Source organism: Triticum dicoccoides, chromosome 7A (assembly GCF_002162155.2).
Source record: "Triticum dicoccoides isolate Atlit2015 ecotype Zavitan chromosome 7A, WEW_v2.0, whole genome shotgun sequence".
In the NCBI taxonomy this organism is placed as follows: Eukaryota; Viridiplantae; Streptophyta; class Magnoliopsida; order Poales; family Poaceae; genus Triticum; species Triticum dicoccoides.
Genome location: NC_041392.1, coordinates 709,575,813 through 709,590,007, shown reverse-complemented (window position 1 = coordinate 709,590,007; position 14,195 = coordinate 709,575,813).

Genomic DNA, 14,195 nt, shown 5'->3' with positions numbered 1-14,195 from the left:
GAGACCAATCTAAGCAAGGAAGATTCCCGCTCATCTGACACTGATTCCAAGTGCGTGCGTGGTGGCACTCCTGTGTCCACGACAGAAGTGGCCGAGGCGGCAGTTCATAATGATGTGCCATTTGCAGGCGAGAGTCTTGGCACAACACCTCCAGCTCCTATCGGTGCAGATACTGCTAAGGCGACTGTTTCACGTGCTAGTCTTCCACCGAGGCATCGTAGCCCCCGCAAGCAATTAACAGACATACCCAATGCACCAGCTGTAGCTAGGAGCAGCAGAGATGAGTCTGGTTATGTTCCTGTGTTCATACTGTTCCCACCACCTGCCAAAAGCAATATGATGGAGAAACCAGAAGACCAAAGCACAACTGATGCAGGTGTCAAGCCGGGCACGAATGACACAGGTGAACGTCTGGAGCAGACTGCGCCTTTACCCGCAATGGAAATCCCCAGCTTAAATCTGCGCACTTCCAGGCTCCCAGTCAATGTTGGTGTCCCCTATAGCCCAAACAAGAAGATTGCGAAGGAAGTTGCGGCTGATACTGCTAACAACACGCCCCACCCTACAAATAAGCCCGATCATTCTGTAGCGGCCGATTCAGATATGTTTGTTGATCTTTCACCCTTGGATTCTGCCCCGCAAGTTGTTCACGGTCCGGCCAGTAGGCATGAGAGGCACCCAATGGTCTTCACCCCACCGAGCTTCAGCCTTGGCATCAGTCAAGATCAACCAGTGGTGCCAGATCCTATGCCAGTTGCCTTTGCTTTCCTGGGAGGCATGCCCGCAATGATGGCGCAGCCAATGGTCGAGGGCAGGAAGGCTGTCAAGTTCCTAGAGCCGATCGTCCAAGGTACATTTTCTTATGTGCTTATCATTTTCTTGTATACATCTATGTAGTCTGACTTTGCCCCAAGCATTTTTTGGGTTTCTCACTTGTGATGGCAACTGTTATGTGATGACATGGCAACTGGATTTGTTGCACCATGTCACCTACATTTTTTGTTGCCATGCTGCATTTTACATTCGGCAATCACATGGCAACTGAAGTTGATTCAACATGGCAACTATAGTTGTTGTCACATGGAAACTACAGTGCAATACACATGGCAACTGGATTTGCTGCACCATGTCACCTGCATTTTTATTTCCATGCTGCATTTTCCATTCGGCAAGCACATGGCAACTGGAGTTGACACAACATGGCAACTGTAGTTGCTGTCACATGGCAACTACAGTGCACTACACATGGCAACTGGATTTGCCTCCACATGGCAACTCCCTACTTTTTGTACCTACATTTCACATCAAGCACCCTATCTTTTTCACATTCCATTTGTTTTGTTTTCCAGGTATCCTAACCCACTTTTTTGATCCTTGCAGGCACCCTTGAGGAGATTTCACCGTCACTTGATGAAGCTTACCATATGATCGAGGAGGCAACATTACAGAGGAGGTCCTCACGAGGTTGGGGGCAATCAAGTTCCAATGTGCCTGCAGATACGGTATCTGAGGATACCATTAGGAGTGCCACCCCTGGTTCTGTGAGGCAGCAGAGGGTAGTTCACCCACCTCCCGCGGAAGACTACGAGCCCGAAGTCAGGGCCACAAAGGAACAGACCCAGCTGTACGATATTGTCAAGTGATTTGGAAATGTGAGGGTCAGCAGCAAGCACATGAAGGAGCTGAAAGCGTAATGACCACATTTTGCTTTGCTCTTTCTACCATTTATATTTTTTCTACTTTCTATATATGATCTGCTTACATTTTAGTTCATCCTTTTTTACTTAGTAGACATGATTCTTTCATGTTATATCATTTTCATAAAGCTCATGTTTGGACAGAACCAAGGTCATTCAATGTGAAGCGACATACGTCGACCTGGGTGATCTTGCCGAGTCCGTGAGGCCAAACGGTAAAATGTCGAAGAATGTAGTTGCATGCGGGATTGACTACATGAACAAGCATATGGATATGTGTCCCGACAAAACAATCATGCATTACAGTGTGACCTGCAAAATATGGGATGGTGACTTCCACCACAAAATCCCGACGAAGAATTTTGCTCAACACGGTCAATTCAAGCTCACACTGAAGAAATATGTGAGTACTCCTTTCCTGTTTGCACTTTTTTTCACATGGTATGATTTTTTGCCATTATCTGCACTCTGTTTATGTGGCAGATGTTTCATGCGGCATCAGTTGCCGTGCAAACTGACTTTTTGATTTTTGCATCCCATGCAAACTATGTGGCAACTTCAAAGTAAAATACACGGCAAATTTTGTTCATACATGGACGGCAACTTTCTTTCAACTATGCACTATAACTAAACATTCTACATGATTCTACTTTTTTTGTCCCTTTGCTGTTCTTCATGTGAACTTTGCTTCTCATTTTCTTCACTTTTACATGCAGGTCATGTTCCCCATGTTCTAGGAGCTTGCACCACACGACCCAGACGACAAGTGTGGTCACTACTACGCGATCTGTCTTGATCTGAAGAACCAACAGTTTGAGGTGCTTGATTCAATGCGTTCGGCAGCCGATGCAGACCTTACTTCGCATGCTGAATTCTTCATCAACAACGTCAAAGAGACATGGAACCATCACTACGAAAACTCAAAGGTACAGATCAGTCATTTCCCGATTGAGTATGTGGCGACTACGAAACAAGGGAACACGTAATTTCCTACCCTCCTTCATGTGCCATTTTACATCAATCCCACCCCTCTTTGGTGTTACATATGAATTGAATTTTATCATTGATATGTCTGTCCTTTTTGCGAGTTCACCTGACTCTTTTTCTTTGTGCAGGACGGACTGTGTCTTTCACATGTTGGAATACCTTGCAAAGTGGGAAGGTAGACTTGTTCCCGCTGTCAATGCTGCAACGGTCGTTGAGCTCCGGAAATTGTACACATGGAACTGGTTGACGAATGAAGATTTCAACAAGCGGTCCGGAGCACGCGAGTTCGTGGAGGAAGCTGTCAAGAAAGTCTTCAAAAAGTACAAGTGATACGTGGCATTACACACCGGACGCATACCTTACATTCTGTTGCCGAGGAATGTAAGGTATTACCTTTTGTTCTTCTCAAAAACTATGCCCGTGTGCTATTCTATGACTGCAACCCCGAGTAGCCTAGTACTCAGTGGTGGTTCGTGAGTGACATTTGAATATTTTCTATAATATTTCATGTGGATGTGAACCTATTTTAGGCGTGTTAGTAGATACGTTTTATGTTTATTATTATTATTTGTGGTTTCATCGTTTGCACCACCAGGTTGCTGCTTCAAATGCATGCACTATGTTCTAAAACATGGCAACTGTAGTTCATCAGACATGGTTATTAAAAGTCATCGTTGTTTTTTCATTTGGCTGTTTTGCTTCTTCTTTTTCATTGCTAACTGCACCAGCTACCATGGTAGTTTTGATCATGTAGCCATAACCTTTTCCGCGGTTGATGCACGTTACGCTTTTTCAACTTTGTTTCCCGTATATTGCACACAACACAGCATGTGTGACTAAAGCGTGTCGAATTATCATGAAAATATACGCGATGTAGAGTCATTACAAATAACATGGCATTTTTCAGTACAGCTAACAGGGTAGATTCAGTACAAAGAACACGACAGGTTCAGCATAAACAAGATGGTAGACCCAGTATATTTACCATGATAGATTCAGTATAAAATATCATGGCATATTTAGTACAAAATAGCATGACAGATTAAACACATATAACTTGGCAGATCAAGCACACACAAGATGGCAACTGCAGTTACCCATTCAATGCATTTTTCCTGCAACTTCTGATGTCCGTCAAGAGTCAGTCTCCCATTTCTAGAAAAAATTCACAACACCTAGGTTACAAAACAAAATGTCCCCAAGGACCATGTCACAGCGCCCCAATTTTGCTTACGGATTGCTCGTCCCTTTCTTCATTTTCTTGTGTTTTGCTTGAATCTCCAATCCCGACTTGTACCTTATCTCTTTTGGACGCCCCTTTGTGATGGAACGGGGCAGGTTCCTGACCTGAGTTTGTGTACTTGCTGTTCCTGATCTTATCTCCGAGTTTTCAGATGATGGCCCCGTGGACGAAGGCACACTTGATGTGCGAGGGAACCTGTGTAAGGCTTCCTCAGCTTTCCTCTTCTTGATCTCATCAAGCTCTCTTTTCAGGGCCTTCCTGTGTTTTTATGCGACTCTCGCTGTCTCATCACTCTTGCACTCTTCATCAATTAGCTCAGTATAGTTTTTGTCAGCACAACGTGCCTCGCGACTTCCATGGTTGACTCAGGTCTCTCGTCATGCACAGCCAAAACTGTGTTTGTTGTCTATGGCGCCAACGTGTCGTCAGCGTCCCGAGTCCATCGCCGCCTTATGAAATGGCGGGGCATCCGTGTCACAGCGTTCATGTCCATTACTTTTAGTATGTGACAGCATACAATGCCGTCCCGTTCAAAATTGCAGCATTGGCAGTAGTATTCGCCTTGGCCGATTGAGGCTTTCATGAAGTAGTTCCTTCCTTTGTCCGGGTCTTCAGGTTTTGAATCTGACATGCCCAAAATAGAACACACCTTGAACGTATGTTCGTCCACCTGGAAAGCCGTGAACATGCTGGCACACTTTATTTCTTCCTAAAATCTGCAAGTTTTGTGTGTTTTCTGTTAAACTATCGTGTGCTCTTTTTTTGTAGCACCTTATGTTGTCATGGAAATAGAAGTACATTCTTGTTTGAACATGGCAATTATAGTACATTGAACATGGAAAACATATCACCTTGAACATGGAAAATATAGTACATAAGACATGACAACTGTAGTACATTAGACATGGCAACTGCAGTACATTAGACATGGCAACTGCATAACATTTTTCAACTGGGCATCGTCATTTCCACACCAACATTCCCAATGGACGCACATTGCATAAAACATGGCAACTGCATTTTATTAAACATGGCAACTACAATTGAGTAAACAATGGCAATTGTATTTCAGCAAACATGGCAGTTGCATTTTAGTAAACATGACAATTGCATTTCAGTAGATATGGCAACAACATAACATTTTTTCAGTTGACATTGGCATTTGCATACCAACATGCCCAATGGAAATACAGTGCATTAAAACATGGCAACTGCATTTCATTGAACATGGAAACTGCATCCGGGTAAGCATGGCAAATAGAATTTCCATTGAACATGCCAACTGCAGCTGACTAAACATGGCAAACAATATTTCATTAAACATGGCAACCACATATCATGGCAACTGCATTGCATTCTATATGTCACCTACTGCATTCGTGCTTTGCACAAATACGACCGTAACGTAACTGACTTACTTGTTAAAGATCTTGTTGGTGTATATCTTGCTCATTTGCCTCTCCATCGGTAAATACATTAGCAATTTTGGGTGCTTTAGTGTGGTGTTCGCTTCTTGCTGTAGCTCAGATCCCAATATTTTTTGTTGCAAAGCTGTGTACTGCTTGGCAAACTGTAGTAATGAGTTGCCAGGGCTCACGTACCGCTTCAAAACAGTATTGAACCCCTCGCTGCGCTGCGTAGTCTGCAGAAACGGGAAGAAGCACTGCATGAAGTAGGCCGGCACCCAGTACATTCGCTTCTCCCACATATTAGCAAGAGTCTCGTTGTCTGGGACTTGATATGTTTCAATCATGGCCATCCAGCTCCTTTCAAACTCCTCCACCGTCAAGCTGTGGTCCACGCATAGCTCGAATGCCTTGTGCAACTCTGGACGGTCAGCAAAGAATGGTCCTAGCGTCTCCTCAGCCTTCTTTATAATGTGCCACCTGTAGTGCCTGTGCACTACCAACTGAAAGACCTCATCTATGCCTGCACGCAAGCTAAAATCCTGGTCTATTATTATGTTCATCGGAGCAAGTCCATCCATGCACTCCAAGAAGGTCTTGAACAGCCAAACGTACCCATCCGTGTCTTCGTTCCGAACGAGCCCGCATCCGAACTGCAACGACTGATTGTGGTTATTTATTCCTATGAATGTAGCGCATGGCATCTTGTACATATTAGTGAGATACGTCGCGTCGAATGAAATGCAATCTCGGAAATGTTTGTAGGCTCTCCTTGCAGCACCATCCACCCAATACATTTTCCTGACACGGTCCTCATCGTCCAACCTTATACTGTAGAAGAAATCTGGATCTTCCTTCGCTTTCTCATCGAAGTAGGCCATTGTGGCCTCTATGTCAGCCAACTTGCTCTCTCTATGATACTTTACCTTTAGGTTTGTGACGTCAGCTGGTATGTAGGGCATGCTACTCAGAGTCCCGTTTTTGCTGTGGATGAGTGATAGTATCTGGACCATTCTTGATGGACCGACATTACAATCATGTAGCAGCTTTATGAATTTCTTCTCGAGGGGGGTGAATCCTCTGTGGGCAGTCAGAAATTTCACCAGGTCTAACTTCTTTATGAGTTTGTGGTTGTGCTCGTCAAAATATTCAGTGACCATCCACTGTGCTCCATCTACATTTAGCTTACACCGGACAGGGCATTCGGTCTTGAGAATGATACCTCTCTTTCGTTCCGGAACTACAGGCGCAACACCTTTCCCCTTCTTGTTCCTTCGTGCCTTGTGGCACCTCATCTCACCTCTGCTGTACTCGTTAGTTTTCTTAATTTTCCTATTGTATTCGGTGTTGACTACAAACCCATGGAACTTTGCATATGTCTGGTAGAATTCCTTTGCTTCTGCGAATGATTCAAATCTCTGCCCAATGTACGGTGGCTGAGGTACCATGATCTTCGATTGCCCACCATCTTCATCCCCTTGTGCTACGTCATCAGTTTCATCATTCACTTCAGTATCGGCGGCGGTTTCATCTACTTGAGTGTTGCCAGTGCTTGTGTTCAAAGGGGTGCCTGTCGGCATTGCTGGAATGATTGTCATGTCCAACTCTGACTCAGCATTGTTTGCGGCATGATTGTTGGCTGGCTGGTGGAACGCATCCTTCGTGCGCTCAGAGCTCCCCGCAGTAGATGTCCCTGCGCCGCTGTTCACTATAGTTGTAGGCCCTGTAATAGAATAAACAGGTACGAGTGTAAGATTTTGCTTGAATAACATGTTTATTTGTAACGGATCACATCAACTTCAAGTGATTTGGCATGACATCATTCAAACAGCAAGCCGTGAGTCTGCGTGTGGACATGCATGGCAACTGTACTTGTCCAGTCATGGCAGCTACAGTCCAACAAACATGGCAACTATTGTTTGCCAATGCACGACAACCAGCTCCTTTTTAGTACGAAAACTTGGATTCTATATGCATGGCAGCTGCAATCCTGCATACATGGCAAATACTGCTACCAATACATGGCAACCAGTGTGTTTTAGCATCAAAACTTTGCATTCTAGGCTTGAGCTCACTAGGCAAATGCGATCAACCATTAGTGATGCACACATGCTTCTAGCAGTTGGCAAATTTCTGAAAACAATATATGACTCATTGCACACAACCACTTGTTAGCGTTTTATGCTTGATTTTGTCCACCATCACTGATACAATCTTCTTTTTTCGTCATGTGCTATTTGCCATAAAAACAAATGTAGTGCTCTTTTTATGGTCCAATTTTTTCCTTACCTTGTTGTGCTGCATGTGCCCATCTTGTGTGGTCTGTGACACCAAATTGACGTGCTCTATCTACAATCTATGAAGCTTGCCATGAGACGTTTGCCGGGGTACCATCACCGTAATAACCTGTAAGCATTGTAGTAGTTGGTCAATACATGGCAACTGCAGTTTGTGCTGGCATGGCAACTGCAGTTGTCCTGGAATGGCAACTGCAATTGTTCCTCCATGGCAACTACAGTTGTCCAGGGAGGACAAGAACAGTTGTCCAGGGATGACAACTACATTTATTCATTCATGGCAATTGCAGTTGTCCAGTCATGGCAACTGTTGTCAACTATGCTCCTTGTGCTAATTCACCGTCCGCAACTTCACTTTTTATGGACTCATCTGTGTATGACGTCGATGGCAGGTACATGGGTGCTGCCTGCTGCTGCATGAAGGCTTTGCATTTTCCCCCGACATAACTTGTGAGTCTTTTGCCAACCTTTGCAAGTTTATTTTTCATGTCCAGACCAGTATGTGTTCTTTTTCGTATGCGTTACCTTGATTAGCCATATTAGCTAGTTGAAGTTGGCTGCCCGTACATTTGTCAGTGTTAGCGCCCTGCGACTGAACTTGCCACGGAGCCCCCATGAGTGTGGTTTGGTTATAAGAACCTGCGAAAAAACGAGAGTGTAGGACATAAGTAGAAAGTCATCTTCATCGTTGCGAACATGGCAAATGTTCTTTTCTTTTGTTATCACGCACCATACCAATGCCTGCATACTGTTCTAGTAGTGGCAGCAACGGCCCTGTAGAAATGAGTTGACTGTACTCTGATGCATCCCAAGGGGGCGTTTTTGGTCTTTGAGAACCCCAAGTATCAGCGCCATCTTCGTGATTCATTCTTTTCCGCGTCTAGTTTCTGCCAATGTGCTCTCAACCACTATCTTTTCTAAAATCTGGGTGCTAGCTATCCGTTTGATTCGATGGCATCAGCCTCTACAATAGGATGGCAAGCAATAAGTTGACATGGTGGCAGTTGACGACAATGATAGGTGGCAACTGACGTTAGACACCAGTGGCAATTAATTTTCACACCCCCCATTTATTCCAAATTTCTCAATTTTTCTCTCCCTTTTTATGGATTCCTACACATCCATTTCATTTACCAACTACGTGCATCAATCTACTGAGAACTTGCGGTTATCTCTAGCGTAGTACATGGCAGATCTAGTGTATTCTGCTTGGCAACTGTGAAGACACACAACCTATGTAGTGTTTTACCCCTGTAGGATGGATCTAGTTGCCACCTTCGTCGGTAATTTTGCAATTTTCTACCCAGAAGAAGGATGAGAAGCAGCAGGGAGGTCGGGAGATTCACCTGCTTTTAGCTGGTCGTCTTTGGAGGGCGTTGTTGGAGTGGGGGTGGGGTGGGGGGGTGGGGGAGATAAGGGGTGTGGTTTGCGGTGGGAAGGCCCTACGGATCTGCTCTGGTTGCCATAGCAACCAGAGAAGGCCGGCGATGGAGGTAGGGGTTCGGGAGGTGGGAGAAGATGGCGGCAGTCGGGATTGAGGATCGATCAGAGGCCGGGACGGCTGGGTCGTGCGGGCTGCTGGGTCCTCTGGCCCGGACGTGCGGGCGGGGTTGCCACACACCGGACGTGCGGGCCGTGCCTTTGCGCGCCCGGACGCGGTCGTGCGGGCTGATTTCTGTTCATGCCACACGAGGCGTATGGCACAACTACCCGATACACCACACGTGTGGCAGTTATCGGCGTCCTTGATTTGACTGTTTGGATAAGTTTTCCTTCGTTTTCTTTAGTTTCCTTTTTTTCTTTTTCTCTTCCTTTATTGTTTTTCTATTTCTTTTTTTCTTCGGATTTCGTTATTTCTTTTTCGATTTTCTTCGGGGTTTTCTATTTTTCAACACATGTCAAATTTGTGTGTGACGCCAAAGCGGCTGGAGCCCTCACCTTCGCAATGGATTAATCCTGGCTGACAATATGGGCTGCATCCGAGTAAATGGCGGAATCATACAGCTAGCTTGTTACTGAGGCAGTTAACAATGCTGAGAATTATTATGGGTCTAATGTTGCCACCATTATGGAATGCTACCAGCTACCAAAGGAGTTTGGGATGATCAACTTCAGTTTGTACAAGAGGGAGGCAAATGACGTTGCTGATTGTCTCGCTAAATCTAGTTACAGTTCTAGATCTCCGTATCTTTGGGACAATACCGCCCCAGATTTTATTTCATCACTGGTTGTAAGATTTTGGCTGTCTTTTGATGAATAAAATCACATTCTTGTAAAAAAAAACTTTGACGGTAAACTATCTCGGCTAAAATGATGCTATATTCTCACTTATTGCCTTCTTCAATATCTTTGATGAGCATCTGACAATCCGACGCCACGACCACTCGTGATATTCAGATCAAGGATGGATGGGCTCCTAGCTCAGTGGTGCGGCAGTTGCGTGCTCCCATCAGTGCGGGTTCGAAACCCTCTGGGCGTATCACATATTCCTTCTTAATTAAAAAGCCACATGAGCCTTCTCCCTCTATTGTTCTAGGATTTTTAATGTTCAGATCGAGGGTGAGGTCTAAGGCTTCCGTGCAAGCTATAGCTTCAACAATTGGAGGGCTCTGAATTCCCGTGACGACCAGCGCCAAGGCGCCCATGTACGATCCATCTTCCGACCGCCAAATAGCACTTGCAGCCTGATTTTTTGATGATTTCCCATAGCTTCGTCGGTGTTTACCTTCATGAAACCATGAAGCACGCCACCCGCAAAAAAAAGAAAATAAAAAAAGAAACCATGAAGCACTTAGAATGTGGCATTTTAAGTCTAGTTGTCCTAGCAGGCTGTACCTTCTTGGGTATTGACTTCAACTAAGAGACTAAGTTCTCGAGAAAACCCATGATAATTCCTGGACCTGAAATATTTCTTAATGAATAGCGTTTCTTTGAGACGACCAAACTGCCCACATAATCATTGATATAGTTGTATAGTCATCACTAGATAATGTATACTGTAACTCCGTGAGCCACTCCCGCACGACAAATATGTACAATCAAGTTCTCTACCAAAGCCCAAACTCAGAGCACGATAAAAGTGTTCTTCTAATAGTATCTCCAACAGATGATGAAAAAACGGGTGCCCTAAAAATGGTTTTAGGGTAGGAGAGAGAAGTTTTTTGGAAGACGGAAAATTTTCTGCCATAACAGATGCCCTACAACTGGTGCCCTAAAATTTCAGCTTGGGTACTCTCATAAGGATCCGATGGCGGGGAGTTCAGGTGGTTGATCTCATGGTTGTCGGGGCACCGAGCTCAATTCCAGCCAACGTAGCTCGTCGGGGCCTCGATGGTCGCTAGGTTGCCAATGAATCGCATCGGGAGGGACAAGGGGCCCCATAGGAGCTGGGTGTGGATCCAACTTTAGCGGTGCCACGCCGCCCGAGTGCATAACGGAGCTACAGCTCGACGGTGATCGTGTCGATCGATTGGAAGTCTCTTGGCTACTAATCGACCTCCACATCTCACGGTGGTGTGGAGGCGACCATTTCGGCCCGTGGATGGACGGGCTATGGCTTGAACCGGCGGTGGCTGCAGAGGTTATTGCGGCGGACTTGTCAGACGGCGTGGTGGTAGTGGGGCTGGGGCGGCAGACAGAGTCATGACAGCGGCGAGAACTGGCTAGAATCGGCGTATGATGGTGATGGTTGGCAGTAGGGAGGTTTCATCATGGCAGTTGAATCCGTAAGGCGTCTTTTGTTTTTAGTGGATGCATATCACTTGTAGCAAAAATTTGGGTGTGATATACACTTTTTTTGGCACCATATAAAGATAGGGAATCTGCTCAAACTGTTTTTTTGCTCTGAGAGTATCTCAAATTTTGACCGCTGTTTTTTCATGTGTACAGGACGCATCGATCAACTTGCTTGCCAACTTGTGCAACCATGATCGATTTGTTTTGGACTGCTGGCCGGGCATTCCCTATTTGACGCTGTAGGCACCCATTTATGTGTATTTTGCAAACAGGCGCCTGCAGCTAACCCGGGGGATCGAATTAGCGATCTCTACTTCGAGCTAACCAGCACAAACCATCATGCCACCTTGCCCAATGTGATCACAAACATACTTTTACTTCTTTTCTTAGTTTAACTTTCCTTTTTCCAAACTTAAAAAAAACATTCATTTTTCTTTTTTTTTCTTTTTTTGTTTATGTTTTTCTTTTTTTCTTCCGGGATTAATGATTTTTATTATAATTCGTGAACATTTTTCTTCATATTGATGAACTTTTTTTTTCAAATTCGCTGAACTTTTTACAAATTCGATGAACTTTTTTAAACTTCAATGAACTTCTCTTAATTCACCGAACTTTTTCATATTCGATGATTTTTTTCAAATTTAACAAACCTTTTCTAAATTTTACTAACTTTTTTTCAAATTGATGAACTTTTTTTCAAATTTGAGGATCTTTTTTCAAATTCGATTAATCTTTTTACTTTAATAAACTTTACTTAATTCACTGAACTTTTTTCAAATTCAATGAACATTTTTCATATTCGATGAACGTTTTTTCAAACTCAAGAAACTTTTTGTAAATTTGATGAACTTTTTTCAAATTTGTAGATTTGGTTTTGAAAAACCATGGAAATGTTTTTCAATTTCGATGAACTTTTTTCAAACTTGATGAACTTTTTTTCTAATATGATGAACTCGTTTTAAAAATCAATGAACTTTTTTCAAGTTTGTAAACTTTTCTTTAAAAATGATTGACTTGTTTCAAAATCCATGAACTTTTTCTTATCACGATTATGTTTCCAAAAAAATTAGGCCATACTGTACGAAGTTATGTGCAACAAATAGCGCTACGACTGGGTTATTAGGTATTTGAGGCTGGTACAAATCACTCAAGGCCGGTAGCTCCATGGTTAGGGAGCTCGGACATCGAATGAACGTCATGAGTTCGAATCCTGTTGCAGCCATGATTTTGGGATTTTTTTCGCACAAGTTTGCTGGTCGACATGTTTCGTGGGCTGGCCCAACTTGCAAGGCGCATGGGCGCCCGATCTCCTAGCCGGCGCTTAAGGCGCCGACTAGGAGCTCCCTGCTGGCTGTGTAGCAAGAATATCTTTGACCAGGATCCCTGCCACTGGAGGCCCACTAGGGTTGTCGCCGCATCGCATCGCCCCGCCCTCTGGGCCAGCCCGGATGCAAAGAGAATCAAATTGTGCTACGGAAGTCCCTAATCCCTCAATCCCTATATAAAAACGCAAAAACTAAGTCCAAACAAATAAAGAATTGAGGGCCAAAAACAAGGCCCCAAGATACCATGGAATGACAAGAAATGGAACCATAAAACCGAAGAAGTAGGAGTATATGTACATACCAGGCCAAGTAAATCTCCCTTCGAACGAACTAAGCATCTTGTTAGCTTGCAAGTTCAAGGCCAATATATTTACAGAAACGATAAAGCTAAATTACATTCGACTGGAATTTCGCAACAGATCCGAACGATCACATCGCCGTCCGATGCGCATGCATGGGCCTCGATCTGTTTTCCTGATTTTTCGGCAAACCTTCCTAGCACGTCGCAATCGTACTGCCATCCCGTAATTCACGCGCTCGCCAGCGTAATCCCGGTGCTCACCTTTTTTTACCAGGTGATCCAATTTTCTGGGGCGAAAAAAAGAATTACGTAGGGGCATCGAGCTAGCCAACTCACACCTGATTAGTTCTTGTCAACAGGGTCCAGGTCTTTCTTATATGATTAGTTAGGTAGTTTTTTTTACCACATGTATGTGACAAACTATTTTATTTCTTTTCTTTTTTGTGAACCAAATTTCTTTCCCCTTGTCTGAACATTTTCTTTCCGTTTTTCTAGTTAAGAAGATGCGCTAAAAGTCCAAATAACTTACGCCTAGAAACACCCCGCTAATATTTTTTGTTCAAGCATATCCCAATAAATTATGTGCAAATATCATAGTAGTTTACACATGATAGACATGATAACTTACATTTTGACCCAATGAAAAATGTATGTTGAAACGTAATCCGATATTTTCTATGTAAATACGAGAAAGCTAACTTCCCATCGACCGGAAACTCACAATAGATCCGAACACAGACGACGCCATTAATTTTTAATTGCATGGTGCGTGCGCTATCCCCATACCTCTTGGTAGATAACTGTGGCAGGTAACCACATGCCCTACACTAAGCTTGTGTTTTCTGGTGCTCGCCTTTTTTCTTACCATTTTGGCATTTGTTTTCTTGTTGTTTTCTAGTCCGATGACTCATCTTCTCTATTAGTATGGTTATATGCACAAAATGTTTAGATCCTTTGTACCTCTTATGACTTTATGAGGTAACTCTACTAGCCAACCACCCTACATTCCCTTCTAGGTTTGCACAAAAGTTAATGTGATGTCTGATCTTTTCCGCACTTAAGTAGATTATTTTACCAACTCATCTCGAGTCGATGACACCATGGTAATTTTGACGACATGGAGGGGGAGGGGGTTGATGAAATATACCGTCATTTTTTGTGTACACCATGGTAACTCACACATCATAGACCTGATAACTTACGT